Here is a 22,465-nt window from a genome sequence, read left to right as displayed (position 1 = left end):
ACACCCACAATTGCCAAATTGTGGCCTCTAAGTACCATTTCTCAGTAAAACAAATCAAGGCTCCTTGAATACATGGCTGAATTCAGGTCTGAGGCAGAAAATATGCAAGATAAACTGGAATACTGTGTCAAGCCATAGAGCAAGGATACTGTAAAAAACTACAGTGGTCAACAGGACCCCAGAGCCAACCTGAAGAAGCTCTCATTGGCCAAAGACAATTCAATGTAAGCAGTAATTAGGTTAACTGCAATGAGTTGGATACATGAAATATGTTTAAATGCATGAATACATAATAATAATTTTTAAAAATCTTACCAATTACCTTTGAGATTGCTAAGGAATGAGTTGAAGCATTTTTGATTTTGCCTTTCCTATGTAAAGTAGACTTTCCTATATTTTTTATTTTATTAAATTGCCTTCTTTTCATGTAAGTATTCCGACTAATAAGTGAAAAGTAATATAATATCATAATTTTTCAACCCTAAATGAAATAAATGGATTTAGGCATTAAGTATAAATGGATACTATCATCACAAAAATAGATATAAGCAGGAATTGTGAGCCTCCCAGAAAAAGATTTTACCTACAAAGTAATCTCTCAAAATACATAAATAGATAAATAAAATTACGAGCATGTAGAAAAACGTTAGCAGTCCTGAAACATCTTATCCTTAGAGAAAGCCCTGCTTGCAAGGTGGGTTGATTCTTGACTGGTGTCTGGAAGCTGAATTTCAAGGGAGTTACCATCATTACCTACTAAGAATGCTTACTGTGCTTAAACTGTTTAAACAAACAATGTGGTTTATGGTGAACCCTGCTTTCTTTATGGAAGTCTTGAATTGTATATACCAGGCAGAGGGTGCCTCCATGACAATCCTCAATGGTATACAACATTTTACATGTGCTGTCATTTGCTGCTAAGTGAGTACTGTTATCCCACTAGGAGAGGGCTCTTGCAAGTTTGCACCTGATTTCCTCTAGATTTTGTCCCACATACCTTTTCCCTTTGCTGATTTTTCTTTGTATTATTTCTCTGTAATAAATGATGACCATGAGTATGGCTATATGTTGAGTCCCGTGAGTTTTAGTGAATTACTGAAACTGGAGACCCCAACGCTAAGGCTCTCTACCTTACCACCAGTTTATAAGAAATACATGGAATAGAGCAACATATAAATAATACTACAGAGATGCAATCAGCAGAGTCCAGAGTGTGAAAAGTTCTGTAGTATCTTTAACAAATAACTGGCAAGACAAACAAAAAAGGGAAAAAAATCCTATCAATTAAGAGTCTTCTGAAATATTTAAAGATAAAATGTAACAATGTGTGAGACTGGTTTTAATGTAATCTAGCAATGGTAGTAGAAGGGAGAAGAGAGTGGAATTATAGAGGAAACAAGATTGGTCATGAGTTGACTTTTGTTAAAATTTAGTGATGGGTTACACAGATTTATTGTGCTTTATAATACATTTTAATGATATTATTATGTAAGACATTGTAATTAAAGTTGAATTTAATAATTTTTAAATTAAATAAAAATTTGAAATTATATTTGCTAATGTTTTAAAATACTCTTGCATATATGTTTATATGGGGTTTTCTCCAATATCCTTTTATCATTGACTGCTTTCAAAATTAAATTTACGTTTTCTTTGTATTTTCTCTATGCTAAATTTATGTTTTCTTTGTATTTTCTCTACATGCTAAGAAAAATATATATTAAAAGAATGATCTGTTTCATGAAGATAAAAATAGTCCACGAATAATTTAAGCGAAAGTCTTTTTAAATAGACAATTCTTTAACATTTGTTTTTATTTTTAATTTCTGATTTACCATGATACTTCTTTGTAACTATGTAGTAATGGCTTATATTTTTACAGAAAATGTCCATTTCAGAAAATTCTGATTTGGGGAAAATGTACAATGGTCTCATATAATTAACATTAATTAATAGTCTCATATAGTTTTTTTAGTGTGAATGTGAATATATATGTGTATATATGTAAATATAAATATTAATATCATTTATAATTTATAATATATTTATGATTATATATTTACATCATAAATAATATGATACATATTATATACATTATAAAAATGTACATTCTGTGTATATAAATATAAATGTATATATTCATTTTATATGCCCTTTGTCATTTGTAATTATTCCATCTTCCCTCCCATACTCAAATAAACCTAAGATTCTGGACCTTAGCTACAGAAAGTGGAATATAGCATTATATGAAAAAAAATAGGTTATGGGAGGGAAACTGAAATTGAAACACATCCATACCAAGGGATCAATGGAATTCTTTTATAGCGAAGCTGAAAGACCTCGGCATATGGACAGAAAACATGTTTGAAGCTATAAGGTGGACAATGGGGCTACCAAATCAAAGCAAGGGTGCTCCAAAGGCAGAATAAGAGGAGAGATTTCTTAAGCTGCTTAAGCATAGCCTCAGCTGACCCCAATACAAGAAATCATCCCAAAGCTTTTGTTTCTGTGATTTCCTCAGTTTTTCTGTTTTAGATTTCATTTATTTTTGATTTGATATTTAGTATTTCCTTTCTCTTCATTTCCTTAGGACTTCTGGAAGTATTGTTTCTAAATTCTTGAAATAAAGTTTAATTCATTTAATTTTTGATTCCTTTTTTTAAATAAAAGTTGTGCATAAGATGTGAATTTACTTTTGATGCAGCTTTAGTTCTACTCCAAAAACTTAGATATATAAATAATCCTAATATCATAATTCTTCTAAATTGTTATTTTTTAAAATTAAAGGTATAAATAAAATAACTAAATTTGTAATTTATTTTCTCCTTGATCTGCAGTTAGGCAAATGCATTTAAAGTTTTCAGTGTTTGATTTCCAAAACCATTTTTAAACTTATATTTATCTTCTTACAATTAAAAAAAATTGATTTCTTCCAATGGAAGATGAAAATCGTATGTGTTGCTTTGTCTACTTTATTAGTTCCCAATACACTGTCCATCCCCTCTTTGTCACCTTCATCTTTGTTATGTTGATACCCTCTTTTTCTTTTTAACAAGTATTTCTTTATAATTTTTGTCTCTTATGTTTAATTTTTACGTCCATTTATCACAATTATTTAGGCTAGCATTTCCCAATTCGTGACTCCCCCAAAACACTCTATTTTATAATATATTAATAAGTGTTTTGAAAAAAAATCTTTGATGGTAAGGGAAGCCTGTCAATGAGGCTTGCCTGAGGTAAGCACAATTATATTGACATCTTTATTTTAAAAGAGATTTTAAAGAGAGATTAATATAATCATAAATATTGTGGCTTGTCTTCAGGAAGTTGCATTATGCAAACTTTCTCAAAATTGTTTGACTATGGAGTCAATTTGTCCTAGAATATTTTTTAACATTCCATGAAGTTGATGTTTTTGTAACAGAACAACATTGCTTTGGGCTTATTTCTAGATTTTTAACTAATATCGATGCTCACTGCCAGTCAAACCTCCAATTTCTTTCTCACTATTCAGTTTTTAGTTTTGATTTATCTCCTGGTAATGTGGAGCAAATTTTTATATTTCTCTGTGTGAAAAATTACAAAATGGTATATTCTCTGATACATGGATAATCTTAAAACAGCATTCACATAATAACAATAATAACGACAACTTGCTTGGGTATAAAAATCCTTGAGTCATCATAACTGTTTTCTTTCAAGGTACTACAAATGTTTATTTTCTTTTAGCATTCTGAGACCAATTTAGCTGTTGTTCCCCTGATAGGAGTCTAGCCTTACACTAAAGAATCAAGCATTTCACTAGAATATGTTTTGATAAGTATCTATTTTTTCCTAAGTCATGGTGAGCCTCTTCCATGTCTAGATTCAGCATTTTTTTGGATGAGAGATGCTTTCTTCTGCACCTTGATTACTTAACTTTGGATTTCCTCTTATTTTTATTATTTATAGCTCATATGTTTATTCTTTTTCCATAGTTTTCTTTCTCTCGTGATTTACATTACTTTATCTTTTTCTTCAGCATACTAAAGGTACTTTTTTTATGTTTGTTCTACACACTGATAATTCAATTTTTTTGCAGTTTCAGGCTGGCTCTTCTGGTGCTTCTGAGATTTACTGAGATTTAGCTACCGCAGTTTTATTTTGGGGCAATTGCTTCCTATAATGTTTTTTCTCTTCTTGTTTTAATCTTTGTTTATTATTTAATCTTATCTCATGTATAATTTATCTCAGTATGGCAGGTCCTACTTGTATAGAGATAATGTTCTTTTACATGCTGGGACACTTTTCCCCTTCTTTTTTGTTAATTTTAAGTTTTGTATTTGTTTTCTGGCTCACCCTTGAATGAAGAAATGTGTTGCTCCCTGTGGTGAACCAATCAGAATAGGTAGATTTTTTTTTTTTTTCTAATTCCCTTTTAATCTATTTCTGGTCAAATTCTTAGTACTGATCCTTCAAATATTCTTATTTGTTTAATAAAAAGCCCATCATAGAATTTTAGAGCAGAAAATAACTATACAAATCATCTAGCCCACTTCTCCTTCTTCTATAGATAAGTTTCTGAGATCCAGGAAGGATAATTGCTTAAGTTCTCTAGCCTTAGCAATGGTAGAACAAAACACTAGAATGTAGGTCAGGTACCTTTGTACTATATCAACTGCCTCACACAAGATTTTTGTTTTCTTATATTTTTATTTTCTATGATTTATTGAAAAGCTTTAGAAGCTGAGATTGAGAAAGAAAACTAGCTTTTTTCTCCCTAAGGGTGATTAAATTAGTACTGAATATTAAAAACCACCCTTGTAAATTGTTGGCTTAATCTTCTGATGTGTTAAAAAAAAAAAAAACAGAACACAAACTACATGAGATTACATACTTATTATTATTATTATTATATTTTAAGTTCTAGGATACATGTGTAGAACATGCATGTTTGTTACATAGCTATACATGTACCATGGTGATTTGCTGCACCCATGAACCCATCATCTACATTAGGTATTTCTCCTAATGCTATCCCTCCCCTAGCCTCCCACACACTGACAGACCCTGGTGTGTGATGTTCCCCTCCCTGTGTCCATGTGTTCTCGTTGTTTAATTCCCGCTTGCGAGTGAGAATGTGCAGTGTTTGGTTTTCTGTTCTTGCGTTACTTTGATAATACCATTTATATCAGTGAACAAATTGAGGATATAACTTATTTATGTAGGATGAATATGTAAAAACTTCCCCATGTAATCTCTGAATTTTAAACGTAGACACCTAAATAATTTCTCTCAAAGCCAACATTTCTACTAGACTCTCTCCTGCTGATCACATGCTGATCCTTCTCATAGACCTTCACTACTCTCTGGTTCACTGCTAACCGTTCTATTGGGATAAGTAAAAAGTTCGTGAATGAATCTTTTGGGTCACTTTTTATTAGTCAGTATACATTTAATATTTCCATAGTTTCTTGGAGGATTTTTGTTCCTGAAAAACTTCCATAAACTAGTAACTCTCTCTTAAAAATAATTCTAAAGGATTGATAACTATTATTTTATTATTTTGTATCTGTTTTTATTTTGTTAAGTTTCCAGAATTATTCGACCTTCACTTATTTGCCTTGTTTTTTCTGAAAAGCTTTTGTACATATATTTAATACTTTCTATAATTATTTGATTAGATAATGGAGTAAGCAACTTCTAAAATTTCTTGTGAGTTGTCACCATAAAAGAACCATAGATAATAATATTGTTTATAGAATACAATTTTTAATTTGGAACTGGACATATGCTAAGTGAACCAAACTGGAAGTCAATCCTTAGGAGTTGTAAACTCAGAAACAAAAACATAACAGCTTATTACCTATATACTTACTTCCCTTTTACCTGTCTCATGATACTGAACAAATTATGTAGCTGGTCATATAGGGAAGCTAAGTTGGTCAAAGTGACCACAATGTGACTACTAACTTGTTTGCTGCTTGCCCTTGATCCTGTATTCCTCAGCTGCAACCCAACCCACTGTGCGCAAATCATCCATTTGGCTCATCACAATGCCCATGGGCCTTGGGAGGCAAGGGGAACCTGTACAAGACGGTAGAATGATGACACGCTTTCTGTTTGCTGAGTGTGAGTAATAAACTGTCTTGCTCTGGTGTAGTAAGTCTTGTTGTCTACTTCTGGCATCTATGGAGTGGTAGCAGGTTCACTCCTTGCCATCCTTTGTGAGGCTGGAGTTGTTCCCTGACAAAGAGGTTAAAGCTTCTGAAGGTATGTCTGTTATTTTAACTTGAGATAACTTGAAAATACTTCAAAAAGGAGTGAAAGATTGCAGTCCTTGGTGAGATAGAAAGGATTGTATAACAATAATGCATACATCTTAATGTACTTTTCATCAATGAAATTAGTGAATCCATTCATGTATGCTATACAAGAGTATGACCAATAAAGTCTGGTTGGTCACAATGCTGACAGGGTCTCTATATTGGATCACTTGAGTCTGGGGTCTGGACCTCAGCCTTGGAATTTCGTGAAATGAATGTTGTCATATGCTGAAAATGAGGTAACCTCTCATGGATGAAGTTAGTCTAATAAAGGTCATGTTTAAATCAGAAATACAATTTATTAATTTTTAATGAGAGATACTCTTTCTAGATAAAATAATGGAAGCATTCACTAAGCAAGGAAAGCTCCCTCCGCCTTATCAAGAAGCAAATTCGTAATCAAAAGACTGCTTTGTATGATCAGAATCAGAGTCGAGACCGATGGTAATAAGTGAGGCTTGATGAAGCAGCCCTGTCTTTCTTCTCCAGTGCTGTAGTTACTCTGGTTCTTATACATTATTGACTGGCACATTGCCAACTTTCAAATTTCTGGTTCCTATTCTACACTTCTAATGCCTTCTATTCCTGTTTACCTGATACATTGTTTTTCTTGAATGTGTTGTTATAACAGATTTAGCTATTTTCCCATGAAAGTATTTTTTGAAAGAACCTGACCAGAAAAATATTTCCAGGTCTCACCCTTACCTGTAGAGGTCTTCAGGCTTTTTAAGATGACTTTGTAAACCCAATCTAACATTTGTTTGTTTATTTCATTGTATAATGATCAGTTTTCAAGGTAACCTAATGCTAAATAATACAGTATATACCTATGATTGAGTATATGCATAATGTCCCAACTTAATGTTAGGTATATCTGTTTACAATCACATATAAATGGTCCAGAGTTTATTTATGTATTTAACAAATATGTATTTTGCATCTACTGTGTGATTAATGCTTTTATAAGTGCTGGTGATATAGTGATTAGACAGTCAAGCTTTCCACCTTCATGTAACACTTCACATTATAGTCACAGTTTTTTGTTTTTTTTTTTGAGATGGAGTCTCATTCTGTCACCCAGGCTAGAGTGCAGTGGTGCGATATTGACTCACTGCAACTTTCGCCTCTCAAGTAGCTGGGACTGCAGGTGCGTGCCACCACAACTGGCTAATTTTTGTATTTTTAGTAGAGACTGGGTTTCACCATATTGGCCAGGCTGCTCTCCCAACTTCTGACCTCAGGTGATCTGCCCACCTCGACCTCCCACAGTGCTGGGATTACAGGTGTGAGCCACCTCGCCTGGTCTATAGTGACAGTTAATGAGTATGAACATACATTTGGCTCTTGAACAACACAGTTTTGCACTTCATGAGTCCACTTATACATGGATTTTTTTCAATACAAATTGCTTTGAGTGTGCTTGCCTTTCCTGTTTCCCCTTCTACCTCCTCCATCTCTTCCACCTCCACCACTCTGAGACAGCAAGACCAATCCCTCCTCTTCCTACTCCTCTTCAGTCTACTCAACGTGAAGATGATGAGGATGAAGACCTTTATGATGATCCATGTTCACTTAACGAATAGTAAATATATTTTCTCTACCTTATGATTTTCTTAATAATATTTTTCTTTTCTCTAGCTTACTTTACTGTAAGAATACAGTATATAATACATATAATATATGAAATCTGTTTTAGTTGACTGCTTATGTTATCAGTTAGGCTTCCAGTCAACAGTAGGTTATTAGTTTCTAAGTTTTGGGGGAGTCAAAAGTTATATGTGGATTTTCAACCTACTGTGTGGGGGGAGGGGGGAGGGGGCTAGCTCCCTAACCTTCATCTTTGTTTGAGGCTGAATCATATATTTATAGCATAATTTCAGATAGTAATAAGCTTAGGAAGAAAAATGAAGCCAAGTAAAAACTGAAGAAAGATAAGGGTGGCTATTTTAGATGGTATCATGACAGTGTAAATGGTTCTTGGAGCACTACAGACTACAATGGGAATGTCATTAAACAAACAGATGTATTTGCAAATTCTCTTATATCCAATTTGATCATAAAAACATTGTAATAACTGTAATGTAAATATGCAACATCAGTCAACAAATCTTGTATTCACTTATCTTTGTGAGACAGACATTACTATTGATTGGTTATAAAAAGAAAATATAAAAATGTTTATTCAAAGGCAGTCAATATGTAAATACTTTGAAGACACTGTTAATGGGACTGATACTTGAACGTGTGATTAAATGGAGTGGATGCTACAGAAATTCAGATAATGTTCAGAAATTCTCAAACTTCAGTTAGTATATTAGTCTTTTGTTCTTTCATAAGCCACAAAAAGCATGCAGCATACGGTACTGTGTCGAGAATTTTTTTAAAAATCCTATTTATGTGTATAAGTTCACATAAGATGTATCTTCCTTTGCGTATTATATAATAATGCTAAAATATGAGGTCATTTAAGGATTTGCCAAACATGGTAAAAGAAATATATTTGCAGTTTTTACATTAGGATACAATTATGCTTTGGAAAAGTACTATTGCCTAAATACATCTCGAAAATATGCTTTTGAGAAGGAATGAATAGCACACAAATTCTGATTTCTTTTAAGTCATCTTGAAAAACAGAGTACAGACACGAGCTGAGCTTTAATAAAATGCTAATTAGGAGTGCATGCTACAATTTGAATGGTGGCTATATAAAATGTACAGAAATAACAGTAGAGGACGGGTGTCTGGCTTTGGGGAACTACCTGTGACATCTAGGTGCTACTCCTTTGATGGCATGACTCTAAAACCTCTAGTGCTGCCAGGGACTTTGATATTATCTATTCAAACTCTCAATTTGCAGAAGAGGAACTAAGGTTTAGCATGGGTAAATGACTTGTTCAAATCCCGTAGCAAGCTGGCCATTACTGGTGATTTGGTGCCACACCTTTTGTCCCATGCTGCCTCTCATCCCTCATCCCCTCCCATTCGATTTTCCACCATTTTGTTGAACTTCACAGCACAAGGGCTTAGAAAGAAAGTGCAATTCACAGGTGTAAATTATCCTTTTGTTTGCTAGTTCCTCCAGTGAAATACTTTGAAGAAGAAAACAATGACAGTAAAATGAAAAATGAGGTTTAGGAATTTTATTTATCCATCTTTTTCTTATGTTTCTGCCATAAGAAATTTTAAAAATTCATAAACGTGAATAAGATGATATCAGACATAGAGACTGGAAATACCCCATGTTCTTACTTATAGATTGGAGCTAAACGCTGAGTACACATGGACTTAAAGAAGGAAACAACAGACACAGGGGCCTACTTGAAGATGGAGGGAGGGAGGAGGCAGAGGATCGAAAAACTACCTATCAAGTACTACGCTTACTACCTAGGTGATTAAATAATCTCTACACCAAGCTTCTGTGACATACAATTTACCTATATAACAAACCTGCACATGTACCCTCAACCTAAAATAAGAGTTAAAAAACAAAAAAAGAAATAGAGGTTGGGAGGAGAGGATTGGGGCAGTGTTGGTCAGACAAGGAAGAAAAGGTGAAAAGGGGTCTGCCGGACCCTGAGGTTGATCATAGTTCGTTGCCCACTAATTCTCTCTCTGGGAGTTTATTTTTCTTTTCTGAATTTGAAAAGGAAAATATTAACCATTCTGGGTCTTCCTTTCCTTGTCTGTAGGATGAAGAGGGTTGACTAACCTCTGAAGTCCTTTCTAGTCTCACTAATCAAGGACTGGATATGTACTCAGCCTTTTGGAAATGTTATTGGAAGATACACAGAATACTGTTTTTTTGTTTGTCTGTTTTGGAGACAATGTCTCACTCTGTTGACCAGGTTGGAATGCAGTGACGCAATCAAGGCTTAGTATAGCCTCAACCTCTTGGGCTCAAACGATACTCCCACTTCAGCCTCCCAAGTTGCTGGGACTACAGGCATTCGCCATCATGCCCAACTAATTTTTGTCTATTTTGTAGAGACAGGGTTTCACCATGATGCCCAGGCTGTGTGTCTAACTTCTGGACTCAAGCAATCTTCCTGTCTCAGCCTCTCAAACTGCTGGGATTAGAGTCGTGAGCCACTGCCCACAGCCCACACATAATTCTTGACTGAGCCTCTATCAATGCTGTCTATGTACAACTGGAAAGTATTGATGTCTGTGTCCAAGTAGATATAAAGCTATCCTTGCTGGTCAGTTAATAAGTCAGTTAATTTGGAATTACAGTCAACTATTGATTAGTCAGAGTAATAAGTGGAGAGGGAGTGGGTACAGTGAGAGACAGCATAGATGACCACAAATCCTATGTGAAACAAGCCCTTGTTTTCAATTATCAGTACAGCATGGTGGTTAGTAGCATGCAGTTAGTCTTGTGTTTAAAACCCAAATCTACACTTCCTAGCTGTGTGACTCTTATCAATGCCTATAAGGGCTTACATTATATATATTTTTTCTTACTATATCTGTGACTTAATGTCTTGCCTCATCCTCCTGTTCTCACTTTTTTCTACCACAAAGTTCTCTTGCTCTGCTGTGGTCAGGCCAAGCATGCTGTCATCTCAGGGGGTTTGCATAGGCTGCTTCTCCCTGGACAGCTCTTCCTCCTTCCCTGGACAGATAACTGCATGAAGCATCACTCTTCTCTTTCCAATTTTCTTCATATGTCACCTTTTTAGAGAAACTATCCTGGCTATGCTAAAGATAATGACAGAAATCCAACTATTTGTATTCTTACCTTACTTAATGTTTCTTTATAGTTACTTCCTGAGATATTATTAATACATATGTATTTTTGTTTGTTTGTCTTTTGTCTGTTCACGTAAGGAAGTAAATTCTTTGATGACATCCTTGTGTCTATTTTTACCATTTCCATATCACCAGGGTCTAAAACAATGCCTGGACACAGTAACTGTTCAGTACATATTTGTTGAGTAAATGCATGCTACCCAGTGGAAGAGCTGGTAACAGAAATGGTTACATGTTTCTCCTCTGGGAAGAAAGACTGGTGATAATGGAGGAGGGCAGGGCCCTTACTTCCCATCTGTTACGTTTGTTTTTACCCTGTGCATATTATACTCGTTATAAATTATTTTGAAGAGATTATGGCTGGATCCTGGTCTAAAATATGCCACCACACTATGCACATTTAATCTGTATTTAATTTCATTTCTTCCACTTCAATCTACTTTGCTTCTGATCATAAATGGAAATGAGCCAGCAGAAAGGAGATGGCATCTATCCACCCTGTATGTGTGTGGGAGTTCACTGTTCTGGAACCTGAATGCCATGAACCCTCACTAATGACCATAGATATGAACCTAGGAAAATACTTGTAAATGAATTAATTGAAATGATACACATTTAAAATGTTGCTAATGTGAATGTGAATGCAAATACAAGTAGATACAATCAATTTAAGTGAATGCACCAGACCATTCACGTGGCCACAATTTCTCAAGCCCCACTAACTTCAAATATTTTCTGTATCTGGCTAGCTTTATTTATGTCTCTTCAGCGGTTTGCCTTAGTGTGGAAGAACTGTATTAGAAGAAAAGACTGATGACATGGTGAGCAACACTGGAGGTGGGGGTTGGAGTATAACATGTGACAAATTAACTTCTCCCTGATTGTTATCTCTGGCAGGTGTTTTGTCTTCCAATATGAAGTATGTAAAAAAATATTCAGATCTGCACTCTTTTTGGTTGTATGATATTAGAGACATGAAAAACAGACAACCAATTAAAGAACACCTTTACACAAGGGCACGGAAGCATTTACATCAGTGAAAAAGAGAAAAATGCCTTTGCTTTTCTCCCCCTAGCCCCCGTCACCACCTCCCCCACCCCCAACAGACACACACACACACACTTCTCCCTCACACATCTAATTCACACACACACACCCATGCACACACATCCCAATTTCTCACCCCAGGGCTTGGATGATCAATGCTCAGACTCGGCCTTGCTCCTGCTGAAGTCACAAGTGAGTTCTAACAAACCCCCCTCTAAGACTGCCTCCTATCGCCTGCTCTTCAGGACATGAGGAACACATCCACTGAAAACCATGTTTTCTTTGCATCCTAACTGAAACAGCATTAAAGGGGGAAATGGGAATTCAGCTCTGCCAGCTACAGTATCTCTCCTATCAGTTCACCAATAAGGCCTGGTAGGGACCTGCCGAGCCTCTGGATAAATTGTATTTTCCAAGGGTTAATTAAGCTGTCTTGAGCTTCTGCATGAAGAGGAACAAACTGGCACTTGCAGCGCTTTCTGAAACCTGCTGTCGACATTACAGTCCCTGCTGCTTTTAGCTATATCGATCCGATGCCTGACCTGTGAAATCCTTGATGGCTGCTAACACTAGAAGCTTACTGGAGCTTTCCAAGGGAGCTTCGGGACAGCTTGTGTAGTCAGGTACAATTACCTATCCCTCCAGGAGAGCCAATTAGTTCACAAAGAGCTGGAGCAGAACAAATGTTTTGTATGTGATTTAGAATCCTAAAAAAGAAAAGGAAAAAAAGAGAAAAAAAGACTTTGTTCTGTCTGATTCTTTTGTTCCTAATTTTATGATTATTGTTCGATTCACAGTGGTCCTCACATTTCCTCACATGTTTCTGAAAGAATGATAAGAACATGATAAACCAGATTTACAGTCTTCTCTCTTTAAACTATGAAAATTGCCTTGTGCTATTTAAGATCCAGTTTCTGGACTAATTGTATGAACTCAAAGATAGAAAACCCAAGTTTGTTCTACTTTCTGCGTTTCAGAAACTTTTTTTCTAAATGATACAATAAATTTTAGTTATAGTGAATTGCTCCCAAAAAATAGGATGAATGGCAATGACTCCTGCCTCTTAGTTTTGCAGGTAGAATGTAAAAATAAGAGATTCCTAGATAGAAATACGCTACACATATCCAGGCCTATATTAACATTAGCAAGATTGGTTTTTAAGTACAGCTAAACTTTACAGACTGTCAACTAATACTGTAGTGGCCTTTGAATACGAGCAATGACACAACTGATCTACATCTGTATGCCCTGAGTCCAAGACTGTTTCCCCAATAATAAATATCAGTGTTACTGAGATATTCACATTCCCTTGACCATTTTCCTTTTTGACCAATGATATTAATTTATGAACTAACCATAGGATGTGGTCTGTTCATTGAATACATTAAAAAATTTTATTCTGAATACTATCTAAATCATGCAGGGATCAATAATTAGCTCTTAAAACATAATGGAGCAGTAGAATTAACTGCACATGAAATTTAATGTACTCAAATATCAAATAAACATCAAAATGAGGGAAAAATAAAAATCGGTTATTATTCTTAATGATAGAAAACAAAAAACATGGTTTTCAATCTTCCAGTAAATACAATCACATATATATGATATATATCATATGATACATATGTGTGTGTATATATGCACATACACACATATATGCATATAACTGTGTGGTAGCTGTCAAACTAACTGGGACCAGATGCCACGGTACCAGCTTAGAAGAGGCTTCTATTTCTTTTTCTGGAAAGAAGTACAATGAAGCTGTTAAAAAGGTTTCATTATATTTTAAGTAATCTAAGTAAAAGTAGTTTCTTGACCTAAATTAGAGTCACAAGTTCAAAGACATTAAAAACAAAACATAACAAAAATATCAGTCAGTTGTGTCTTACTTTAGCTCCTCTTAGTAAAATCTGATTTGATTAATTTATAATAAAATGATAATTGCACAAGGAGAAGTAAGGACCTAATATGGACCTGAGGTAGGGGAACTAGAGGCCTCCATACATGGGGGTAGAGGGCAGGAACCCAGATGTATGTCAATGCCTGAGTGCCTGAGATCCTCCTGTGTCCTGAGAAGGTCTGATGTTTGTCTCATGGACACAGTCAGTGTCAGTGAAAGTAGATTCACTTTGCCTCAACTTCTCTATATGGGGGAATAACTGCACAGCCTCAGTCTTTTGTTGTTCTATTTGTAAAATGGATGGGGAATTTGGCAGCAATGATAGTCTACTGTTTCAAATGCTTTCCTCTCTCTCTTGTTAATGTCAGGTAGTGTTGAGAAGACTCCAGTTAGGGTGAGATAGTTCATTCCATTTGTGGTTATAGATATATATATTTATATATATATATAAATAATATATTATTTATATATAAATACATAAATTTATATAATATATAGTATATATGTCTACATATACTTTTAAATATATTTGTATATATGTCCACATATACTTTTGTTGGTTAGAAAATAAATGTTTTGAAAATGAGATCAAAAACATAAGATTTTATTTCTTCTAGAGTCCTCAGTTTATTGCATGATCACTGATCACAGCCTTTTCCAATCTAGGTGATTTTTACGTGTTACAAGTTATGCTCTGAGAAAGCATGGGGTAGGTAATGCAAATCCTTCACTATCACTGGAAACGCAATCTAACGCTGGTTTCAGTAGTATGACCCTGAAATATGAGCTACATGGTACTTATTTATTTTTCAAAATGTATTTTTTTACAAGAGATAATTAATTTAAAGCACCAGTGAGAATTATTTGAGTTAGTAAAAATTTAGTAAATTCTTCCTCAATGTATAAATAGGTCTTCTGAATAGATTATAGCTTTTGTTCTACTTCAATTATAAGAGATTATCATCAAAAGTGAGCCTGGAACCTGCAGATATGAATTAAAGACCGTCAATAAACCTTCCTATTTTTTTTTCTCACCTCCTCTATTGAGTCTTGTAGTAAGAGGGAAAATAGTTTCCTAAGGATTCAAGTTGAAAGCTTTCAATCTGTTTAACAGTATAAAGTACATGATCATCTGATTTTTGTAAATTGTAAGAGGACTTAGAGCTACGTGCTGAAGATACAAATGAGATCCCAAACTATATTTGCATGTTTGAAATATAAATGTCCATGATATTTAATACAGTGGCAGACATTTTAAAACTGTGTTTTAATAAGGAAGTAGCAAGTTAGTGAAACCTGGAGACTCTTCTGAAAGCTTCATTTCTAAAATATCAAGAATATTCTTCCTATTGAAAAATTGCTGCTGATATTCGTACAATGCCTACTTTCTTCTCCAAATAAGGCATAAATAATCCATGCTTTTGCCCTCCGAGACATGCCTATAATTCTAACTAAGTATGGTTCTTCATATGAAGACCTAAAGAAGAGAAAGAATGGATTCCCCAAACTTAATATATGTAGTGTTCAAATGAGAAAGTGAATAAAGCCTCAAATCCAAACATAGAAAAAGATAAGAGAATTAAAGAACCACATAGAGGGGAGAGTGCTTGTACAAGTCTAAATGTTTACTGCTTCACAGTCCATTAGGACATCCTGGAAGAAGGCTTAGTGCAAAACGAATGAATACTATTATTTTATTTTATATTTTATAGTATTTTTCAGATGGGGTCTCACTCTGTTACTTAGGCTGGAATGCAGTCTCATGATCACAGGTAACAGCAGCCTCTAACTTCTGGGCTCAAGCAATCCTCCTGCCTCAGCCTCCCAAGTAACTAGTACTACAGGCATGCATCACCATGCCCAGCAAATTTTTTATTTTTTCTTTTGTAGAGGTGGAGCCTTGCTATGTTGCCCAGGCTGGTTTTGAATTCCTGGCCTCAAGCAATCCTCCGTCCTTGGCCTCCCAAAGCAGCATTAGCCACCTCACCTGGCCCGAATACTATTTTAAATGCTGCAGGGTGCTTATTTCTTTTATAAATCTATTGTTATACGTTGAACATATTGGAATGTATTTATTATTAACAGTGAAAATAGGACACTTTTAGTTTCAAGTTTATTTCTACATTAATCCAAATTCATCTCTAATGCAATCTTCCTAATGGTGAAAAACTCATCAAAAGGATATCTGTCCTTATACCCAAAATAAAATTTTTACTTTTTGCTAAATTATAGTCATAGTATTTCTAATGTGCAAAAATTCTCATTGCTAATCTCTCACAGTAAACTTTTTTTTTTAAATTTAATTCTCAGTTCTGGAGGATACATGTGCAGGATGTGTGGGTTTTTTCCATAGGTAAACGTGTATGGTGGTGGTTTGCTGCACCTATCAACCCATGAACTGGGTATTAAGCCTCGCATTTTTTTAAATAGAGATTTTTTTTGATAATTTGTAGTCTGGTAGTCTATGGGAAAATTAACTGTTTTATTCTGTTGTACCTCCGGTTGTTCAGCACTTTCAGATTTTGCTGTCAATTATATTCCATCTGCATTATATCTTCCAAAATTCAGCAAATCTGATAATACTTTTTAATGTTTTCTAATGTAACTCCTGATCTACTCTCATTTTTATATTTTGCTATCATTATCAGTGGGATTTAGGGAGTGGGTAGAGATACATTTATGTGTTTGCATATATTTAGATTTATGTGTTTGCATATATTTATAAAAATTTCACATTTGACACATCTTTATATTCTGGATATTTAGGCCTCTTATAATATACATCATTATTTTTCATGGTGTCAAAGATTGCATTATGTAGTGTTTAAGACTCTATGATGGTATTAAATTAATCTTGTTCAAATAATATTAATTGAAGTTTACTTTGTTCAGGAGACAATGTTGAGATGATGCTCTTCATTTCTTTCCTCATATCTTCTATCCTATTCTAGGCCATAAGATGTTCTTCACCAATTCTTATAGGCTGTCTCTCTTACCCCATGTCCCAGTTTTGGTAAATATACCATAAACATTATTTAATAGTTCACGATATCTATGCTTTATACTTAATTGGGGGAAAATATCAAGTTAATTTAACATCTCTAATAATCCACATAATTTCCAGACATAAACAATGCACAGTTTCTTTTTCCTGTGAGATTCTATCTTTCCATGTTGCTGACTTCTGTGTAAAATTGGTGGCACTATCAGTAGGCAATGTCTTACCTTTTCTCCCCGACTAGTGATAATAAATTCACCCTTCCATACTGAGAATTACCTTTCAAGTTCCATCAGGCTCATGATTTTAAAATGTACGGGTGAGCCTGGGTGTATGCATACTATGATTAGGAAATTGACCCTATAATCTAGTATCATCATCGACATCATCATATAGCAACACTCTGAACTTGGTAACACTAAGTGCAAAGATGAGATAAACCTTATACTTTTAGTGTATTTAGTTTTAGGAACTTTTTTATTTCCTAAAAGATGTAACTTAGCTTAAGAAAAAAATTTACTACATATTGAAAATTCAGCTTTTGCAGAATAGAAGAAAGAAAACATGAGACTGGTAGGAGTCAAGAAACAATGTGTTGAGTTGAGTCTGGTGCTAATTGAATGGTTTTGAGGAGGGCAATTAGCCTATCTGGACCTTTGTTGCCTCATATTTAATCTGAAGGGGTTGGATGAGGTGATATTTACTTCTCCTTGCATACAATTTCCACTGTATAGAACTCAGTGTGAATAGAATCAAATCCATAATGAGGTCATATGGATTACTTTCTTCAGTGGCTTAAGATTTCTAGATGATTTGGGTAAAAATACGTATTGCATAATACTTCTTGTCTAGTGTTGAAAAGCCCACTAAATGCAAGTCTATGACGCGAAGCCCTCAAATTAGTAAGAAGTAAATAAAAGATGGCAGAAATATAAATATGTAGAGTCAAATAGTAAATTTACCAAGGGGCTACAGTGTTCTAAACACTGAAACAAGTGCTGGAATGTTGGGAGGACATGGTGGTGCGATGGGGGAGAATATAACATGGGAAAAGAAGTTTTGCCGTGGAAAGACCGAATTCAAGCTGTTATCTTAAGTAATGTTATCTGTTGTTAACTTTTTTTGTGATACTATTTTATTCAGTTTTTTTGAATAACCTTTTTACTTATAAAAATTTCAGATAATATAATAATATCAGTTGCTGTTAATTTCTTTTTAATGCACAAAGGATGGAATATAGAGTCAGAAGGACTTTTTTTCCCCCTCTCTTCATTCTGGGCCTCTTAGTGGAAATATCTTCCTCTGATAGCATGGCCATGAATATGCTACTCTTCATAGCTCACTTTAAAAAATCTATAAATGAGAATTATATTTAACTTTCCTACATCACAGAAATAGTGTGAAAACAAGTAAATGACTGTATGTAAAAGATGAATATGGGAACTATAATAAATACCTTAATATGAAGAAAAGTGTTTAAGTATGTAACTGCAGTTCTAATATTTTTTCACAATTTAATAACAATTGCCATTTTTTGTGGGATATATGCAAAATGATTACCCTTTTTTCATTACTGGAACTACCTAGTTCATTCCTGGGCTAATGAATCAAAAGAAAAATGCCCTATCAATAGTTAGAATCTGTATTATAGACATGGAACAATGAGGAAAGTGGTGGCAAATCCATCACAAAGATATGTTAAGATAAATGCTCAAAATGAGCTTAGATGGAGAAAAAGTGCATTACAATCAAGACAAAAGTAATAGCACCAATTCCAACAAATCAGATAAGAGCAAAAGGTATCTCTGTTTCTCCTTTATAAGCAGGTCAAAGCTGGCAACAGAGATGGGAAAATAAATTTTCTGGATCATCATCTTCTGAAGCTTTGAAAAAAGGAATATTCTACTCCCTCTTCTCCTCCTCACCTTTTTGTCTTTAAGACTTCTAAACTCTGAGCTGCTTGGATATAATTTGAATGAAGTTATCATGGCCACACATCACTCTGTTCTTGGGGAATGTAACAGACACGCATTATTCCACGACATCTGACGAGAAGCTCAGAAAATGAAGTTGGTGAAGGTATCATTGTCTTCTAAGTCAAGGCCCAAGTTGTCAGAAAAAGTGAAGGTGGCACATCCACAGTGAAATCCATGGCCAACTTTAGGCTTCAGTGGAGATGGCCCTGGCTTTCACCCAGAAGTCCTAGATTGGGTTGCAATTAACAATGCAATATTTAACATCACTCTATGTTTTTTTCATTTTCAGTTTCCTTATCTGTAGTAAAGATTAACACCTACTCTCTCCGTCACCTTAGGTTATTCTGAGAGGCAAATGAGATCATGAATCTGAGAATACTTACCTAAATGTTACTTTAATTCACTTTTATGTATGTATCCTTGCTTTATGAACAATGTTTCTTCCAGGTAAGGATGTGTATGTTCAGGATATATACCTAGTAAAATTCCTGGTGCAGAGTATTTGTTAAATGTTTGTTAAATCTGAGTGAACTCAAAGCAACTTGGAAAAACCAGAGTTTGGAAGAAATAACAATGAAGCGAACCAAAATGTTAATTCCCTCTTTCATTTTTGTTATCTCCTTTCTTTCTTCTCTTTAATTTCTATTGAGATCTCTAAAAATGTGGAAGGTTTTACTTTTCAAAGGAGAAGCCATTGCATTTCCCTTCCCTTATGGGTATTATCAATTTATCTCTGCCTTTATACAGGCAACCTTGGTATTGTGGGTTTGTTTCCAGACCACCAAAATAAAGTGAGTCACACTAGTTTTTGGTTTCCCAGTATATGTAAAAGTTATGTTTACATTATACTGTGTCTATTAAGTGTGCAATAGAATTATGTCTCTCTCTATATCTCTATATATATGAATTAAGGTATAAATACATAGATACATATGTCTTAATTGAAAAATACTTGCTGAGTGTAGTGGTTCACATCAGTAATCTCAGCTACTCAGGAGGCTGTGCGGGAGGATCTCTTGAGGCTAGGAGTGCAACACCAGCTTGAGCAACATAGTGAGACCTCATCTCTAAAAAAAAAAAAGAAAGAAAGAAAGAAAGAAAGAAAAAAAAAGAAAAGAAAAACTTACCTGGGCATGGTGGTAGTGGTATGCTTCTATAGTTTTAAGTACTTGGGAGGCTGATGTGGGAGGATTGCTTGAGCCCGGGAGTCTGAGGCTGCCATGAGCTATGATTGCCCCACTGCACTCCATCCTGGGCAACAGACAGAGACCACAACTCAGAAAAAAATGCTTTATTGCTTAAAAATGCTATCATCTGAGCCTTCAGCAAGTCATAATTGTTTTTCTGGTAGAGGATCTTGCCTCAATGTGCATGACTGCTGATGATGACAGTGATAGTGTTGAAGATTAGTGTGTCTGTGGCAATTTCTTCAAATGAGACAAAGTTTGCATCATCAATTGACTCTTCCTTTCATGAAAGATTTCTCTGTGGCTTATGAAGCAGTTTGATAGCATTTTACCACTGGTAGAACTTTTTTCAAAATTAGAGTCAATCCTCTCAAATCCTGCTGCTGCTTTATAAAATAAGTTTATGTGATATTCTAAATCCTTTGTTGTCATTTCAACAGTATTCACAGTATCTTCACTAGGAGTAGATACTATCTCAAGAAACCACTTTCTTTGCTCATCTACATGAAGCAATTCTTCATTTGCTCAATCATGAAATTGCAGCAATTCAGTCACATCTTCAGGCTGCACTTTTAATTCCAGTTCTCTTGCTATTTCCGCCACATCTGCCGTTACTTTCTCCACTGAAGTGTTAACCACCTCAAAGTCATTAATGAGGATTGGATCAACTTTTTCTAAAACTCATGTTAATATTGATATTTATTTTTACCTCTTCCCATGAATCACCAATGTTTGTTTATTTATTTATGTATTTAAGATGGAGTCTTGCTCTGTCACCAGGCTGGAATACATGGAATGCAGTGGCGCAATCTCGGCTCACTACAACCGACATCTCCTGGGTTCAAGTGATTTCCCTGCTTCAGCCTCCCGAGTAGCTGGGACTACAGGCACACACCACCACACCTGGCTAATTTTTTGTATTTTGGTAGAGATGGGATTTCACCATGTTGACCAGGATGGTCTTGATTTCCTGACCTCATGATCCACCCGCCTTGGCCTCCCAAAGTGCGTGGATTTCAGGCATGAGCCACCACACCCAGCCAGATCACCAGTGTTCTTAAAGGCATCTAGAATGGTGAATCCTTTACAGAGGTTTTAAATTTATTTTCCTCAGATTCATCTGAAGAATCACTATCTATGACAGCTGTAGCATTAAGAAATGTATTTCTTAAGTAATGACTTGAAATTTGAAATTACTCCTAGATCCATGAGCAGCAGAATGAATGTTGTGTTAGCAGGCATGAAGACATTAATCTCCTTGTACATCTCCATTGAGTTCTTGGGTGACAAGGTGGATTGTCAATGAGCAGTAATATTTTGAAAGGAATCTTTTTCTCTAAGCAGTGGGTCTCAATAGTGGGCTTAAAATGTTCAGTGAACCACACTGTAAAGAGTTGAGCTGACATCCAGACTGTTGTTCCATTTATAGAGCAGAGACAAAGCATATTCAGCGTAATTCTTAAGGGCCCCAAGATTTGCTGAATGGTAAGTGAGCATTGGCTCTGACTTAAAATCACCAATGGCATTAGTCCATAATAAGAGTCATCTTGTATTTTGAAGTTTTGAAGCCAGGAATTGACCTTTTCTCTTTAGCTATGGAAGTCCTAGATGGCATTGTTTTTCAACAGAAGGCTGTTTTATCTACATTGAAAATCTATTGTTTATTGTAGCATCCTATATCAATAATGTTAGCTTTATCTGGATAATTTGCTATAACTTCCACATCAGCACTTGCTACTTCATCTTGCACTTTTATGTTAAAGAGATGACTTCTTTCCTTAAATCTCATGAACTAACCTCTTCTAGGTTCAGATGTTTCTTCTACAGCTTCCTCACCTCTCTCAACATTCGTAGAATTGAAGAGAGTTCAGGTATTGCTCTTGATTAGGCTTTGGTAAGGGAATGTTGTGGCTAGTTTGATTTTCTATCCAGACCACTCAAACTTTCTTCTTAGCAATAAGATTGTTTCACATTCTTATCATTTGTGTGTTCACTGGAGTAGCACTTTTTAAATTTATTTCAAGAACTTTTCCTTTGCATTCACATCTTGGCTAACTGGTGCAAGAGGCCTAGCTTTCAATCTATCTGGGCTTTTGATATGCCTTCCTCATTAAGCTTAATCATTTCTAGCTTTTGATTTAAAGTGACAGACACATAACTCTTCCTTTCACTTGAAAGCTTAGAGGCCATTGTGGAGTTATTAATTGGCATAATTTCAATATTATTGTGTCTCAAGGAACAGAGAAGTCCAAGGAGGGGGAGAGAAATAGGAGAATGGTCAGTTGGTGGAGCATTAA

The 22,465-nt window shown here is 35.0% G+C and overlaps 1 long non-coding RNA gene across 2 annotated transcripts; it reads left to right on the top strand.

Moving 5' to 3' along the window:
• The first annotated feature begins 136 nt into the window (after positions 1 to 136).
• LOC103876968 lies at positions 137 to 18,896 on the top strand. Of its 2 annotated transcripts, none has more exons than XR_002516656.2 (5): positions 137 to 224; positions 5,989 to 6,111; positions 9,561 to 9,693; positions 11,807 to 11,878; positions 18,832 to 18,896. It is a non-coding gene; the product is annotated as an uncharacterized LOC103876968 (long non-coding RNA). The 2 variants fall into 2 exon arrangements; XR_002516655.2 differs by lacking the exon at positions 18,832 to 18,896 and adding an exon at positions 11,955 to 12,044.
• Positions 18,897 to 22,465: the final 3,569 nt, after the last annotated feature.

The sequence above is a fragment of the Papio anubis genome, chromosome 14 (genome assembly GCF_008728515.1).
Source record: "Papio anubis isolate 15944 chromosome 14, Panubis1.0, whole genome shotgun sequence".
Lineage (NCBI taxonomy): Eukaryota > Metazoa > Chordata > Mammalia > Primates > Cercopithecidae > Papio > Papio anubis.
Note: the sequence above shows the minus strand (reverse complement) of the source record. Positions and strands in the feature narration are given on the sequence as shown.